The sequence below is a fragment of the Pinus tabuliformis genome, chromosome 9 (assembly GCF_031772625.1).
Source record: "Pinus tabuliformis cultivar Carrire ecotype Pingquan chromosome 9, CPIR1, whole genome shotgun sequence".
Taxonomy (NCBI): Eukaryota; Viridiplantae; Streptophyta; class Pinopsida; order Pinales; family Pinaceae; genus Pinus; species Pinus tabuliformis.
Window position 1 is genome coordinate 1,342,885,724 of NC_142307.1, and position 14,487 is coordinate 1,342,900,210.

The following is a 14,487-nucleotide window of genomic DNA, read 5'->3' on the forward strand; positions in this document are numbered from 1 at the left end:
CCTAATGACCTTATAAATGCTAGGATTGCATAGTCATAGTCGATAACTTTCTAATGGTATATCCCACTCTAAAATCTCCTCCTTGATGAGAAATTATGGCCAGTTGAAGATCAACATCTATTGAGGGCCCTAAACTATAGTGTCAAAACGCACCAACATTAATTCATTAAAAAACTATGCAACATTTGAAGGATCTATTGTGGATGATGTCCAAACTAGAATGATGTTTAATGGATTTAATAGTTGTGCAACTGGCTCAGATTCCATGGTGGATACATACCAACATGTGCACTAGTTAACCAGGAGCGACCCCACAATCACGTTGTGACATAGGGCACAAGATGATGATATAGTGGAGATCCAATCGTGGTATTATACGTGGTGCTAATTTGTTAAAAGGATATGATGATGTCAGTGTTGAAAAGTGTAACCAGGTTCGATCTTCATAATTTTCATGGTAATTGTATCATTATGACTTTTATGTGAAAAACAAGAAGAAAAATGTTTTTTATTAGTTAAGAATGTTATTCATGCTTCTATGATTTCTTGAGTCAAAGATTTAAATTCATATTTGGACCTATTGTAAATAAAAAGGAAAAATAATTTTTGAAAATACAATTTGGGTAAAATCACCTCAAGAAGCCAAGTCGTCCCTCTTGGATGACAAGTAGACTTATTGAAAGCATGTGTCTTTTTGTGTATTGGAATAAATATATATTGGCATACATTCTCCTCCAATTCAGACAATAATTCAGTGCTTCTCTGTGATGATCTCTGAGTGGTAAAGTTGCGAAGTTTCCCGAGGCTAAAAGAGTTGAGGTGTTGCAAAATTCCTAAGGCTATACATTTGAAAATGTGTGATTTTTCTAGGCTATATATGCAACCTTTATGGAGCAGAAGATTTGAAGTGTATATATGCAAGTTCTCTATAAATACATGTGAGTTTCCAGTGGAAGAATATTTATGTGAGATCCTTGAAGAAGTTGATGCAAATGATTGTGGCTAAGATTGGTGTTTATGATCATGATTATCTGAAAACTTGGAGGGCTATACTTGGCTTCTTGGAGGTTGGATTTGGGTCTTGGATTTCTCACTTTGATTTGATTCTATAAGAAAAGGATATTTTATGGGTTTCCCCTTTGTGGGTTTTTGGCCTTGGTTTGGAGAGCCTACATATTGTGTTCTTTGTTTCCTATGATCTTCTGGATGTATATTTTGGTAACTGCTTGATGAAATAAGAGAACATAATAATAATAATAATAAATCCAAAAAAATCACAAGCATTTACTATGATAGAGAAATCAACTCTAAATCATAAGCCTATTGATTTCTCAATAATCATCAACTGATATGGCCCTTCCATGGACTTCCATGTGGCATGTCCACATGGAATTTTTTGGATGGTTAGTCATCCAATATAAGGTGACACGTGGCACCTCTCATGGGTTACCACATGGAATGATGACCTCATGCTTACATCATCATGCGGAGGACCAATGGCCTTAGGGACTTAGTCACTTGCATGGTCATATGGTAGCTTGCAGTCATGTCCAAAGGGATATGGAGCAAAGTTTAAGCCCTTAGTTATATGAAATCTCAAATGGGAGCTTAGGGGCTAGGCCTGAAGAGTCGTGGAGCAAAGGCTAAGGCCTTGGTTGCAAGCATAGTCATATGAGAGCTTAGGAGCTATGCCTGAAGGGCTATGGAAAAAAGAATAATGTGATGGTTACATGGATGGTCATATGGCAATGTTAGTCTTGAAGGGCCATGACATAAAAAATAAGGTGAAAATTACATGGATGGGTATATGGTAATATTAGGCTTGAAGGGACATGACACAAAAAATAAGGTGATAGTTACATGGTTGGGCATATGGTAGGAACATATTGCAAACATTAAAACATTGGATATGGACTGATCACATGTTAGCCCATATGAACTTGGGACCGCAAGAACATTATATGCATATGCAAGCCTTCAGTCCCAATTAAGAATTGAACCATTGATTGAATATCTTACAAATGTTTTCATAGAGAATTCAAGCTCTATCTTTTCTTATTGGTTTCATCAAGCCTAAGGTAAGGTTTTGTTTTGTTTCACGTCAAGCCAATGATAGTGGTTTATCATTGGAGATCATTACTCAAAGATCCAATGATTTGTGGTAGCTACAGAAATCTCATGGTAGTAGTATGATCATGAAGTTCATAGCTCGAAAAGACATGACAATAATTTTCTTGTGAAGTTTATAGCTCACGAGTCATAAAATTGGTCTAATTATAAAGTTTATAAGAGAGCTAGTGACTTATGGTTGCTCCGAGAGCCATGATGGTGATTTGATTATGAATTTTATAAGTTCAGAGAGTTGTGACAGTGGTATGATTTTTAATTTTATGATATCGAAGAGTTTTGAAATTGGTTTATAAGACATGACAGTGGTTTATTTGTATATAACTCAAAAAGTTATGACAATGGTCTATCTACTCAAAGATTTGTGACGATGCTCTGATTGTGAAGTTTATAATACTGGAGAGCCATGAAAATGGTCTATAAGGCATGTCAATGGTCTATCTACATTATAAGCTCTAGGAGCCATGTCAGTGGTAGCTCAGAGAGCCATGATAGTGGTCTATCCACATGATAAGCTTAGAGAGCCATAGTCGTGGTTTATATATATCTCAAACAGAAAATGGCAGTGGGTTATCTACATTATAGCTCAAAGAGAAGTGGGAGTAGTATGTTTGTGAAGGTCATATGATGTATTGATTAGATGATCAAATCAGCATTGGGGTTAGGTTTTGGTGATAAAATCCCATGAGCTTGCAATGAGTCCAACACAAATATTATGGTTAGAGCTCCATGAGTTAATGCGACCATTAAGAGAAGGAAAAATTCCTCACGAAGGAGCTCTGTGAGCTGGTGATTGTGATTGGTCTATCAAGACTCTTGTCTGTGGTTGGTTAGAGGATCAATCGTCATAAACACACATTTTTGTAATACATAGAGGTTATTCTGATAATTGTTTGATATGAGTTATTGGCATATGTATGTATCTTTGATCATTCTAATCTACAACTTATTACACAATTCAGTCAATTGTCTATGTTGATTTGGTTTTCGGAGTTTGTGGGTTTGAGCCTCATTAAGACTTAGTCAAACTATTTTGTAGAAAGGTTTATTAGCTTGCTCAGTTTAGTTAATTTGTCAGATAATTAATATTTTCTAGTGACCACAAAATGCTTATTTTGTAGAATGTTCCCGGAATATTTAATTTTGTATCATGGTTAATTTTTGCATGGTATCTTTATAGTTGCAAATGGTTTTTGATGATTTTTGGGCATATTATTTGTCCAAATTGGATTCTAAATGAAGCATGATGATCAAGGTTGAATGGTGAATATCCCTAGAGACATGAACACCCTGGTTAATGTGTTTTTGATGATTAGAATCCATCTTATGTGTTTTGAGAGCTCTTGATTTGGTTGTAGTTGGTGTTGAAGAATAATTTATGAGAAAACCTTTGGGTGAGCAATTTATTGAACAAGTTGGAGCAAGATCTTTATTAAGGAATGAAAATAGTATGACAACACCTTTGAATATTTATATTGTCTAAGGATTAGGTGGATCCAATTTTAAAGATTCTTAAAAGAGGCCACTAGAAGTTGATGAAGGAGATGGTTGCGCCACTAAGGTTGGTGCCTCAGTCAGGTTGAAGCCTAGCATAAGTTGGAGCTAGATCATCATCAAGGTTGGTGCCTCAATTAAGTTAAAGCCTAGATCAAGTCAGTGCTTGCTCATCATCGAGGTTGGTGCCTCAATAAGGTTGTAGCCTACAATCTGTTTTTGCTTGCACATTTTTAAAGTTAGTGGCTCAGTCAGGGTGTAACCTACCACGAGTAGCAACTTGCATATCTTGGGGTCGGTGCCTCTAAAAGGTCGAGACATGTAAATCTATGTAATGAATAGAAGTAATAAGAATAATCATTTTTGGCTTTCTCTTGTACGAGTTTCCATGTAAAAGTTTGTGTCTCCTTATGTTGATGTGATGGGGTTTTATGATGCATTGTTTTACTTATTGATATGCAATAAATGATTATGATTCATAAGGACATAATTGCTGATTAAGTAGTGGAATGGTTAAATTTCTTTGACACTGATTCACCCACCCACCACCCCCCCCTCTTAGTGTGATGTTTGGTCCAACAAGTGGGATCAAAGCCAAATTTCCTTCAAGAACAATCAACTACTAGAATGTTAAATTCCAAGAAAGATGCCCAGGATCAGAGAAGCAAGTAAGCCCTAAATGTTTGATGGATCCAACTTTTATTTTTGGAAGATAAGGATGGAAACTTATATCATATCCTTGCTAGAAAATATTTGGGATATTGTGGAGACTTATTATAAAATCCTGAATATTATTTCGACTAAAGTAGCTGATAAATAACTCTATATATCCAATTCTCAAGTTAAGCATGTTATTTTGAGTGGATCGGTAGACTCAAAATTGGTCAAAGTGATGTAATGTAAGTCAACTCACGGAGTATGGAAGAAGCTCAAATCCTATTATGAAAGGGGTAAAAAATTAAGAGAAGCTAGGCTACAAGATCTTAGGGGTCAATATGAAAGTTTGAATATGGAAAAAGACGATGATATGTCTTCATATTTTATTCAAGTAAACAATATTTTCAACTCCATTGCAGGTCTCAATGAAAAAATCAAGGATAGTTTTGTTGTTCGAAAGGTTTTAAGACCTATTACATCAAGATTCAATCACAAAGTATCAGCCCTTGAAGAACTAACATAAGTGGATAAAATAAAAATGGATATGCTTCATGGAACTCTCTTAGCATATGAGATAAGAATAAAGGAGGACAAATCAGGAGTCAAGGTGGCAACATTTTAAGTAGTCAAAGAAGAGAAAAAACATGAAGATTAAGTAGACTCTAACTCTAATGAAGAAGAATCAAAGCCCCTCCGGGACCTTCCTTCTCTTAAATACTAGACTAACCGGAAAAGAAGAGCTATTGAATCCAGAGGGACAGACAGCTCTTTACACCTCGGCCAGTCAAGTGTCTTAAGATGGTTGGAAGGATAGGGACGTGAACCAGGGCTAAGCTGATAAGAGAACGTGAACCCGTGAATGCTTATATAGAATTTGATGGGCCCCCTGCCTGTTTGTTTGAGGCTAAGGTCACCCAGCCCAAACTGAGAGGGAGCGAACATCTCTGACATGATGGATGGAATCAGGCAGGATGACAAACCGACCGAGGGCGAGGAGCATGGGCTCGCATAGATAAGATCAGGAAAGTAGCCTAATGCTTCCTTATCTCTCGTTGCCTCCTAAGCCAAGTGGCCGCACACTGGTGCCTAAAGAAACTGGGGCTACACAACCTCCTGAACATTGGCTTGAAGCTACTCTCACTGGCTACCCGAACCAAGCTTATCACGTGAACCATGGCTTGTTATCGTACTCATGGGGAATAAATAGATAGGGTTCAGACCTCGTGCTGTTGTTGGGCTGGTAATCCGTCGAGCTAGAAGGTGGCCTTAAATGAAAGAATTGATTAATAACTTGTTTACTTGCCTAGCGAAGACGCCCCAATTCCCATCAACTTACGAGCAGCTCTAACAAAACTGACTGCCTAAACTCACAGCTGCCTCCTACCTTTCTAAGCCTATACCAATGCTACCTCCTATTTGTCTGAAAATTAAAAAGAGGAACCAACAAGTTAAAAGGTAAGCTTCCCTTCAAATTATTTGAATGTGGAAGGATAAGTCATTATGGATTTAAGTGTCCCAATTCTAAGATGAATTATAGTGAAGATGAGTCAAGATTCACATCCAAGCATCAAAATAAGAAGCAAGCCAAGAAGAATAATTTTTATTCAAAAGAACAAAGTGACAATGAAAGCAATTAAAGTGTGACCGATGAAGAAAGGGGTGAAATATTATTCATCGTTGAAACATAACAACCTTAAGTAGAAATAGACTATGAGGGAGAACTTAGAAGTGAATTGAAGGAAATAAGGATCTATAGATAGAGGGAAGGTCAACTAATGCAATAACTTTAAGATAAAAATATAAATGAAGACGCCATTATTGCTCTCAAATTTGAACTAGAAGAAGCTAAAGTGGTGAAGGAGTTTTTGTCAGAAAAACTAAATGAGAAGGAACACATATGTGAAAGGCTAGAGGAGGATGTTTTCCTCTTGAGAGAAGAATTGGAGTAGATCAAATCAAGGTTTAACAAAGGGAAAAATCTCTAGATCACATTCTCAACATGCAAAGGTATCCTCTTAATAAAGGATGTCTTTGTTTATCAAGAAGTTTGTGAGGAACCCAAGAACAATGGTCCCCAAAGCACATCAAATGAATATCATCCCAAAAGGCTCGATCAAACATTCATTGCATCTAGTGGAAACTCCCTTGAAGATCCAAAGCAAATGGTGAATTAGGGAAAACATGTATCTTTCAATAAATCTTAGTATAATTCCAAGAAGCAACAAGTACACAAAAGGAAGGAAGCCAAAATGAAGGAAGGGATTCTCCCATGACAAGGAATCTTCATAAAGGATCCATAAGTAGCACTTAGAGAGTAGGTGTTGGAAATCAAAAAATGAATGAGGCTCCTCCAAGGAATAAATTTGGATGATCAAGATCACCTTGTACTTCCAAGAAACAAAACAATTTCTTTGGTTATTGTTTCTCATGTACAAAATTTGGTTGCAAAGAACAGGATTACAAAAACTATGATATGGTTAGGTATAGAGGATATGATCAGGTTCCTAGATGGAGGTATGTGGACCAAATAAAAACAATACCTCCACCATTTCTACAAATTTTGAAGACCAATATTGAATGTTACACATGTCACAGTGAAGGTCATAAAGCACGAGATTGCGTAATCAACTTGAGATGGAACGAGGGATTTCCCATAAATACAAGGATTAATTCTACAAGATGGAAAAGAAGACATGAAGAACCAAGGTTCTATATGCTCCCTTAGATATAATCCTTTGGTGAAGACTTCTTCGCAACTATTATTTGATAAATCTAAACTTGAAGAAGAAAGTCTATGCAGGTGGAATGAACACTCTTACATGAGAGCATCATGTGAACAACTTTAAGGAAAGATTCCATTAGCCAATATGACTTGATGATAATATATTATATGTAAAATAAGGATATGTAACAAGAATGTACTATTAGATATAGTGGAAGATAAGTAAGGAAATCATGGTATCAAGGGGAGACTTTGACAAGGTCCACAAGAAAGTGCATGATTTCAGGGGGAGAATTTGTTAGGTTCATAGAATGGTAGCATGATTCTATAAGTAGTAGTAGAAATGAAGAATGGTCTAAAGGATAGATTTTTTCAGGTCCACATGATCATATATGAACATAAACAATTCAAGAAGCATTGGCATCATGCTTGTGAAATTTTAACAAACACTTATAATATGAGAAAATTAACAAAAATGGAAGACGGGGAGACTCCACAAGCTCAAGTTCACACTTGAGTATGGTAGTTTTAATAGATATCCATGACCCTTTGCCATTGTTGTCAAAGGGGGAGAGAATGCGGGCATTGATACAACAATTGACAAACCTTGAGAATAGGTGCAGGAATATTGGAGGAGAGAATGCAAGTATTGGTAAGAGGAAGGATGGAAAGAAAGTGGAATTTTCATAGTCCAATAGGGGGATTCCTCAACACTATGATAGGGGAGTTTGATACATATCCATGCTTGGCGTATTGACATCAATGAACATTAATATGTGATGGTGTTTACATAAATGACAAAGGGGGAGATTATTTCACATAGTGTTGTAATTGATGACAACAAGTGTCATTGATGTCAAAGGGGATTGACAAGACAATAGTAGTATCATTCATGGGTCAAGGGAGGAAGTATGATAGTTGTATGTCTTCCATTCTCAAATCATGTGAAGTTAAAGGATTCTTTAATTTTATTGAGTCTTTTACAAGGTTCTGATGTCATAATGATCCTATAAATGGAATGATTGTGTAGTCCTCTTTGATACATTTCCAACAATATATTCCACTCTAAAATCCTCCTCCTGGAAGTGAAGTTATGTCCAGTTGAAGATCAACATCTATTGAGGGCTCAAAACTATAGTGTCAAAACCCACCAACAATAAGTCATTAAATAGTATGAAACTTCTAAAGGATCCATGGTAGATGATGTCCAAACTAGCATGATGTTTAATGGAGTTAACAGTCATGCAACTTGCTCATATTTGGTGGTGGATACATAACAACCTATGCACCAATTAACTAGGAGCAACTTCTCCATACTAGCCAATCACATTGTTACACATGGTGCAATATAATGAGACAGTGGAGAGATAGTCATGGTATGACAGGTAGCACTAATTAGTTAACATGATATGATGACATCAACAATTAACGTGGTCCTTCCACAAAGTACCATGTGGCATGTCTACCCAGCATTTTTCGAATAATCAGTCAACCAAAATATGGTGACACATGGCATCACTCATGGAAGAAGTGTGATGATCAAGGTTCAATGGAGAATATCCCTAGAGACATGAAGATTTTGGTTAATGTGTTTTTGATGATTCAAATCCATCTTATGTGTTTTGAGAGCTCTTGATCTAGTTGCAGTTGGTGTTGAAGAACATATTTCAAGCAAGCCTTTGGGTAATCAAATTTTTGAACAAGTTGGAGTAAGAGTTTGATCAAGGAATGACTGTAGTATGATAATACCTTTGAATATTTATATTGTATAAAGAAAAAGTGGATCTAGTTTGAAATATTTTGAAAAGAGGTCCACTTGAAGTTGAAGAAGGATATGGGTGCCTCCACTAAGGCTGATGCCTCAATCAGGTCGAATCCTATAGTGAGTCGAAGCTTTATCATCATCGAGTTTGGTGCCTCAATCAGGTTCGAGCCTAGATAAAGTTGGTGTTTTCTCATCATCGAGGTTGTGAAACACAGTAATTTGTCACCGAACCCATATTCCCTGATTCCGAACACTGCCGGTCCGTGTTATTGACATCTGCCTTGTGTCATGTTGCAAATTATGTGTCAATATCTTCCTTGTCATCTCAGGAAGAATACCTCAGTTCACTACTCCTGGTGTATACCCTTTTTACCTATGTTTTTGGGTCATCGCAGGACAATAGCTGTTACACTCGCAAAGATGGCCAAGATTGCACTAGCCCTAGTGAAGTCTTTGCTCTGTCTCTGTGTTGCACTTGAGACAAGATACTTTTGGCGAGTTTTTTTAAACAAACTGTCGAAGCTTCGAAGTGTAACAACTTCATGGGTGGTGCTAGGGTTGGTTGTTGGACCAGATGAGCTCACCTCTCTCCTTTGGGATGGTTGTTCCACCTTTTGTGCAACCTCTCAAAGGGATAAGCTCTTTCTCCCATCTCTTATAGAAGTTCCCCCTCCTATAAATACCTCCTCCATGGCTAAGATCAGCTAGCTTGGTAGCTGGAGAGTTCAAGAATTCAATAAGTAAAAGTAGAGAGTTGTTGGGCATGGAATCCTCGCGAGGCATGTTTTGGGGCTCAAAGCCCATGTTTTGACCCAATATTGTTGTAAAGACTCCGCGAATTACGAGCGCAGAGTGCAAAATGTATGATAGAGTCACAGGGTTGTTCGCCCTAGTCTTGTAATGTAATGTCAGCCTACCCATGGTCCGTGGACCATGGGATTGTATAAATAGAGCGAGGGTCTAAGTGTAAGAGAGAACCAATGAAGGAAGTAGAAGCGAAGAGCATTCTAAGTGTCTAAGTGTGTCTTGGGTCGTAGAGTAGGAGAAGGCTCTGCAGCTGAGTGTGCAGAGGCCGAGTAGTTCGTAGCTGAGTGCGTGGACCCCTGAATCTAAGTGCGTGGGGCGGAGTCGAGTTTGTAATCGAAGAAGAGATTAATAAAGAAAGGTTTTGTTACCAATTCATGTATCTGTTCTTGGATTAATGCATGGTTAATGTAAATCACAAATATACTGTTTATTTATTGCGTGCACATGTATGAATGGTTTATATTGCTAAGTATAACTTAACGCATACAAATAAGTTAAGTTAATCAGCTAACAGTGGGATACTAGTAAATACTTAGGTAATAACAGTGTTCGGCCCCCGAGTAGGGATGCGTGAAGGCAACATCTCAGGCTGCAAGGTACGGGTAAGTGCGCATAGCAACATGCGCGCAGGGCTGAAATGCGGACTACTTGAACTCATCAGACATCTCCAAGGTGCGGAAACCTGGTTCTAGAACCCTCCCATACTACTTTGGGTGAGACCTTAGTCCACGCTTTGCGGACTGTTGCCGAAAGGGCCAGTAGTACCAAGATTTGTTTGGCTAAATCACCTCTGAACCTGGGTTAGGCCCTAACAAGCCAACAAATGGTTCTGTTGCCGGGATCAGAATCTGCATAAGAGATGTCTAATGTCATGTCACTAGAATCCGATAAAGAAAGAAATTGAAGAGTGGTTAGATAGAAAAATTCACAAGTTCATGGTGCAGGAAAACAGAAATCCACGAGTATTAAAGGAAGAGTGGTTAGAGCACTACTTATATACAAAAATCCATGAAATTTTCTTTGTGTACTTCCCCTCTAAGTTGTACGAGTGGATCGCAAAGTTAGCAGACAGTCAAGGAAGGTGTAGGCTCGACAAACCTATTGTGTGGACTCCAGAGTTGGTGCGCAGACTAGAAGCATCAGAAGATAAGATCGCACGTGTTGTGGACCATTGGCTTGATCAAATTATAGGAGGTTTTATCACCGAGTTCACGGTAGACACTTCAGTTAGCTACAGCGAGGTAGAACGACGCTTCCTCAAAGGACTACGAGGTAAGTATGTTAAATATTTGAACACTTGGATTAAGATGCTATTGTGTGAAAAGTGGGTTATGCGAATCAATTAATGTTTGGGGCTACGTGAAGTGGGAGGATCTATAGAAACGAAGGTAGCGCAGAGATAGAAATGAGCCCCTTGATTTCACCTCGACGAGAAAGTGAGGAATAGCTCGCAAAAGTTTCACCAAGAAGTGTGATTAGTCTGATAAGTGTTGGCTTGTGTTATATTCTTTCCATGTAGTTAACAGGGGGTTTGAAGGGCACCCATAACCCCACTTTATGGGGTCCGGGGTAGCGCCCCGGAAAATTTTGGTTTTGGACCCTATGTTAGGTTGGGCGGACCCACCTATGGTTTTGTGCATGATTTTCACACATGTTTTTTGGACGCGATGGTTTTCGGTCCATGGTATTGGACGCGATGGTTTTTGGTCCATGGTATTGGACGCGATGGTTTTCGGTCCATGGTATTAGATGCTTCGGCATGTATAAATATGTATTGTAACATTGAAAGGAACATAATGAAAAATCAAGCTGGTAGTCCCAGTTTTGGGATCCAGGGGAAAAATCTCTGTGTATATGTGTTTTATGTGTTATGATCTCGTGTTGTTTATTTTCTGTGTTTTAGAATTCGTATGCAGGTAATTTCTGTTTGGGGTTAAAATCTACAATAAGGCAGTGAATTCTACGCATACCACCCCCACCTACACCACCACCAGTTTCACCATCTTCACCCCCATATCCGCCCACACCACCTCCGCCACCACCACAGTTCAATATGGAAAGTGCAATAAAGTTGCCGGTATTCAAAGGAGTAGGGAACGAAGATTCAGACCAATTTTGGTTCGTGGTAAAGGCTGTATGGGAAGTGCAAGGAGTCACGAAAGATAAAATCAAGAAGGCAACACTGTTTAGTGCCTTACAGGATCACGCACTAAAGTGGTACATCAAGCATTCCAATGACAATCCAAACATAGGGATCGCAGATATCCAAGCTACGCTAAACAGGGAATTTAGCAGACCAAAATTAGAGACACAATCGATTATCGGGTTTAAGGAAATTGCGATGCTTCCAGGCAAGACCCCCTGGGAGCTGGATCAGAGACTGAAGGGTATGATTCGTGAAGCCAATATGACCTTAACGGATGGGCAGCACCACGCATGGTTTGTAGCATCACTAACGCCACATCTAAGGACCGCGCTATCACAGCAGAAGCTATCCACTCAGGCTGAAGCTTTGGAGATTGCAATGAGACTGCACGAGACCCCAATACAAGATCCTAGCCTAGGAGTCCAATAGATCCATGTGCAGTTGAAAAACCTGTGTCTGGAGATGCAGAGTTTGAAACAGGACAGGAAAACTCGCCCAGAGGTACGTGAGGAGGTATGGTGCATAAAGTGCAAAGGTGAGGGACATGACAAGGACCATTGTCCAATCTTCACGAACTACCTGGTGGGAGGAGGGCCGATGCCATTGAGACCAGAGGCACAAGTAGGACCAAGCGCGGTGCCTACATTATGGTGTATGATTTTTCAGATAGGAGGGAAGCATGCTACAAATAACTGCCACCTATTACAGAAGTATATGCAGACGTCCCAACAGTTGTTCTGTAATTTCTGCAGGTCAGTAGGCCATGATGAGCGCACCTGTAGAAGTTACGAATTGATGATGGATCGGACTCCTACCTATAGAGTTTAGACCAAAACACGAGCCCTCGATCAAAATGCAGGGATGGCATGCACTAGATTTCAGGGGCGCAAACAAGGTCGAGGTGGAATGGGACCAGGAAGGGGTCGCGGACAACTGATTTGTTACAACTGCAGAGGGCTAGGGCATTACATCTGTGATTGTACAAATCTGACGAGAACATCATGTTTATATTGTACCCAGTTTGATCATGAGACAGAGGACTGCCCCACACTGATAGCCAAGTTGCACGATAAAGGAACACTCCAGCCTCCCCCGACTCAGGGCCTGCAAATGATAAGGTTTGAGCCGCGTGAGGAGGACCTGAATGTACAAATCGTGCTCCGAAGCAGTATCACGACAAGAGATGACAAGGGCAAGCAGCCCAAAGAAAGTGCCTGGGTTCGCAAGGCTCCAAAAAAGGAACTAGAGTTCGATTTGGAGCGCGCGAAGGAGACATTCATGGAAGCTAAGAAGAGCTTCACGAAGGCCTCCACTTTAGGTAGTAAAGACAAAATATAACTAGATGTGGACCCATAAATGCTCACTACTTTTCTGGAGACATGCATGAAGCTGACTATGATCACTAGTAGTCAATTTGTAATTGCTGCATATAAAGCGCGACCTTGTCATACCCTACATGTAATTTGTCTAAGGACACGTGACGGTGCTATGAATGCATAAGCGGGTAAAGAATACACGTGTTGAGCTACCAAGGAAGTTATAACCCCCAAAGAAGCTAAAGCAAGACCCAATTGAAAATGAAGAGAAGCCAGGGTGGGAATCAAATACGGGCCACCCACTACCCACGCCCACCACCCAATAGTATTTTCAATCAATATTGGATTGAATTCCTGACCAACCAAAATCTTAGAGGAAAAGGAATAGCAAGCCCCAACCTTATCCTTCACGCCTTCCCCCCCTCCGAAGAATCATAGTGGTGGGTGCATATCCTTACCTGCCTCCAACATAATAACATGTAATTGTGGTACTCTAGCCTAGTGGGAAACTAATCTCTCTGGTCGGGAAAGAGAATACTAAAGGCCATAGGAAGAATATCAACTTATTCATCGGCTTAAAACGTCGGAGAGCAATCTCTCATTAAGCAGCATCTCCCCAGTGGGCTACTATAGATGACTAACTATATACGACTCCAACTATTCTACTTCCTTCTGGCTAACGATAGATGATAGATAGTCCAGTCGGGCCTATATTGTTAGAGAGTGGATCGGCAGTTGGCTGGAACCGATTATGAAAAGAGTAAGACAACATCTTTTTATATAGTATAGTAGCAGGGGGAGGTGTAGCTAAGGGTTTGCAATCCTACGTCTGGAATCTCTACAAGATCTCTAAAGTGTCTGCTGGTGAGTCGTTACATATTGCTTGCTAGTGAATCCACACCGGATAAAAAAGGAAGGAGGTTGGCATACGAGTAGAGTAGACCTTGTTTAAAGCGATCGATAACATTTTGACGGCCAAAACACTTGATGAATTAGATGATGAAGGTTTCTTTCTTAGGTGGGGGTGCAGGTTGTTGGGCTGTGACAAACCCTTGTGATGGGAAAGAATTTCACGAAAGAGATTTGGCTCGAAGTTTGATTGTATTTGCATCTGATGCTAAAGCACCAGAATCAGAACTGGAGAGTTCTCTCAGAATGCAATTCGCATGTGTTGCAGCTTTTAAGTATCAGAAGCCAAAGTAGTTCATTCTGTTGATGGAGTGGTTGACCTTTCATGCGTGGAAGTTGATGCAATTACAGAAGAACTAATGCCTTTGTGTGTTCGAGATCCTATTGAATACTAGGATGGGCATATCGAGTTGACCCATTCCACCAATCTCAACATTTGTGGTACATACATACATGAGGGCTTGTGCTTGGCTCGGTTAGGACTCGGGATGAGATGCGCCGGGCCTATGATGGCAACAATAAGTGAGTGGTAAAGTTCTCTCCC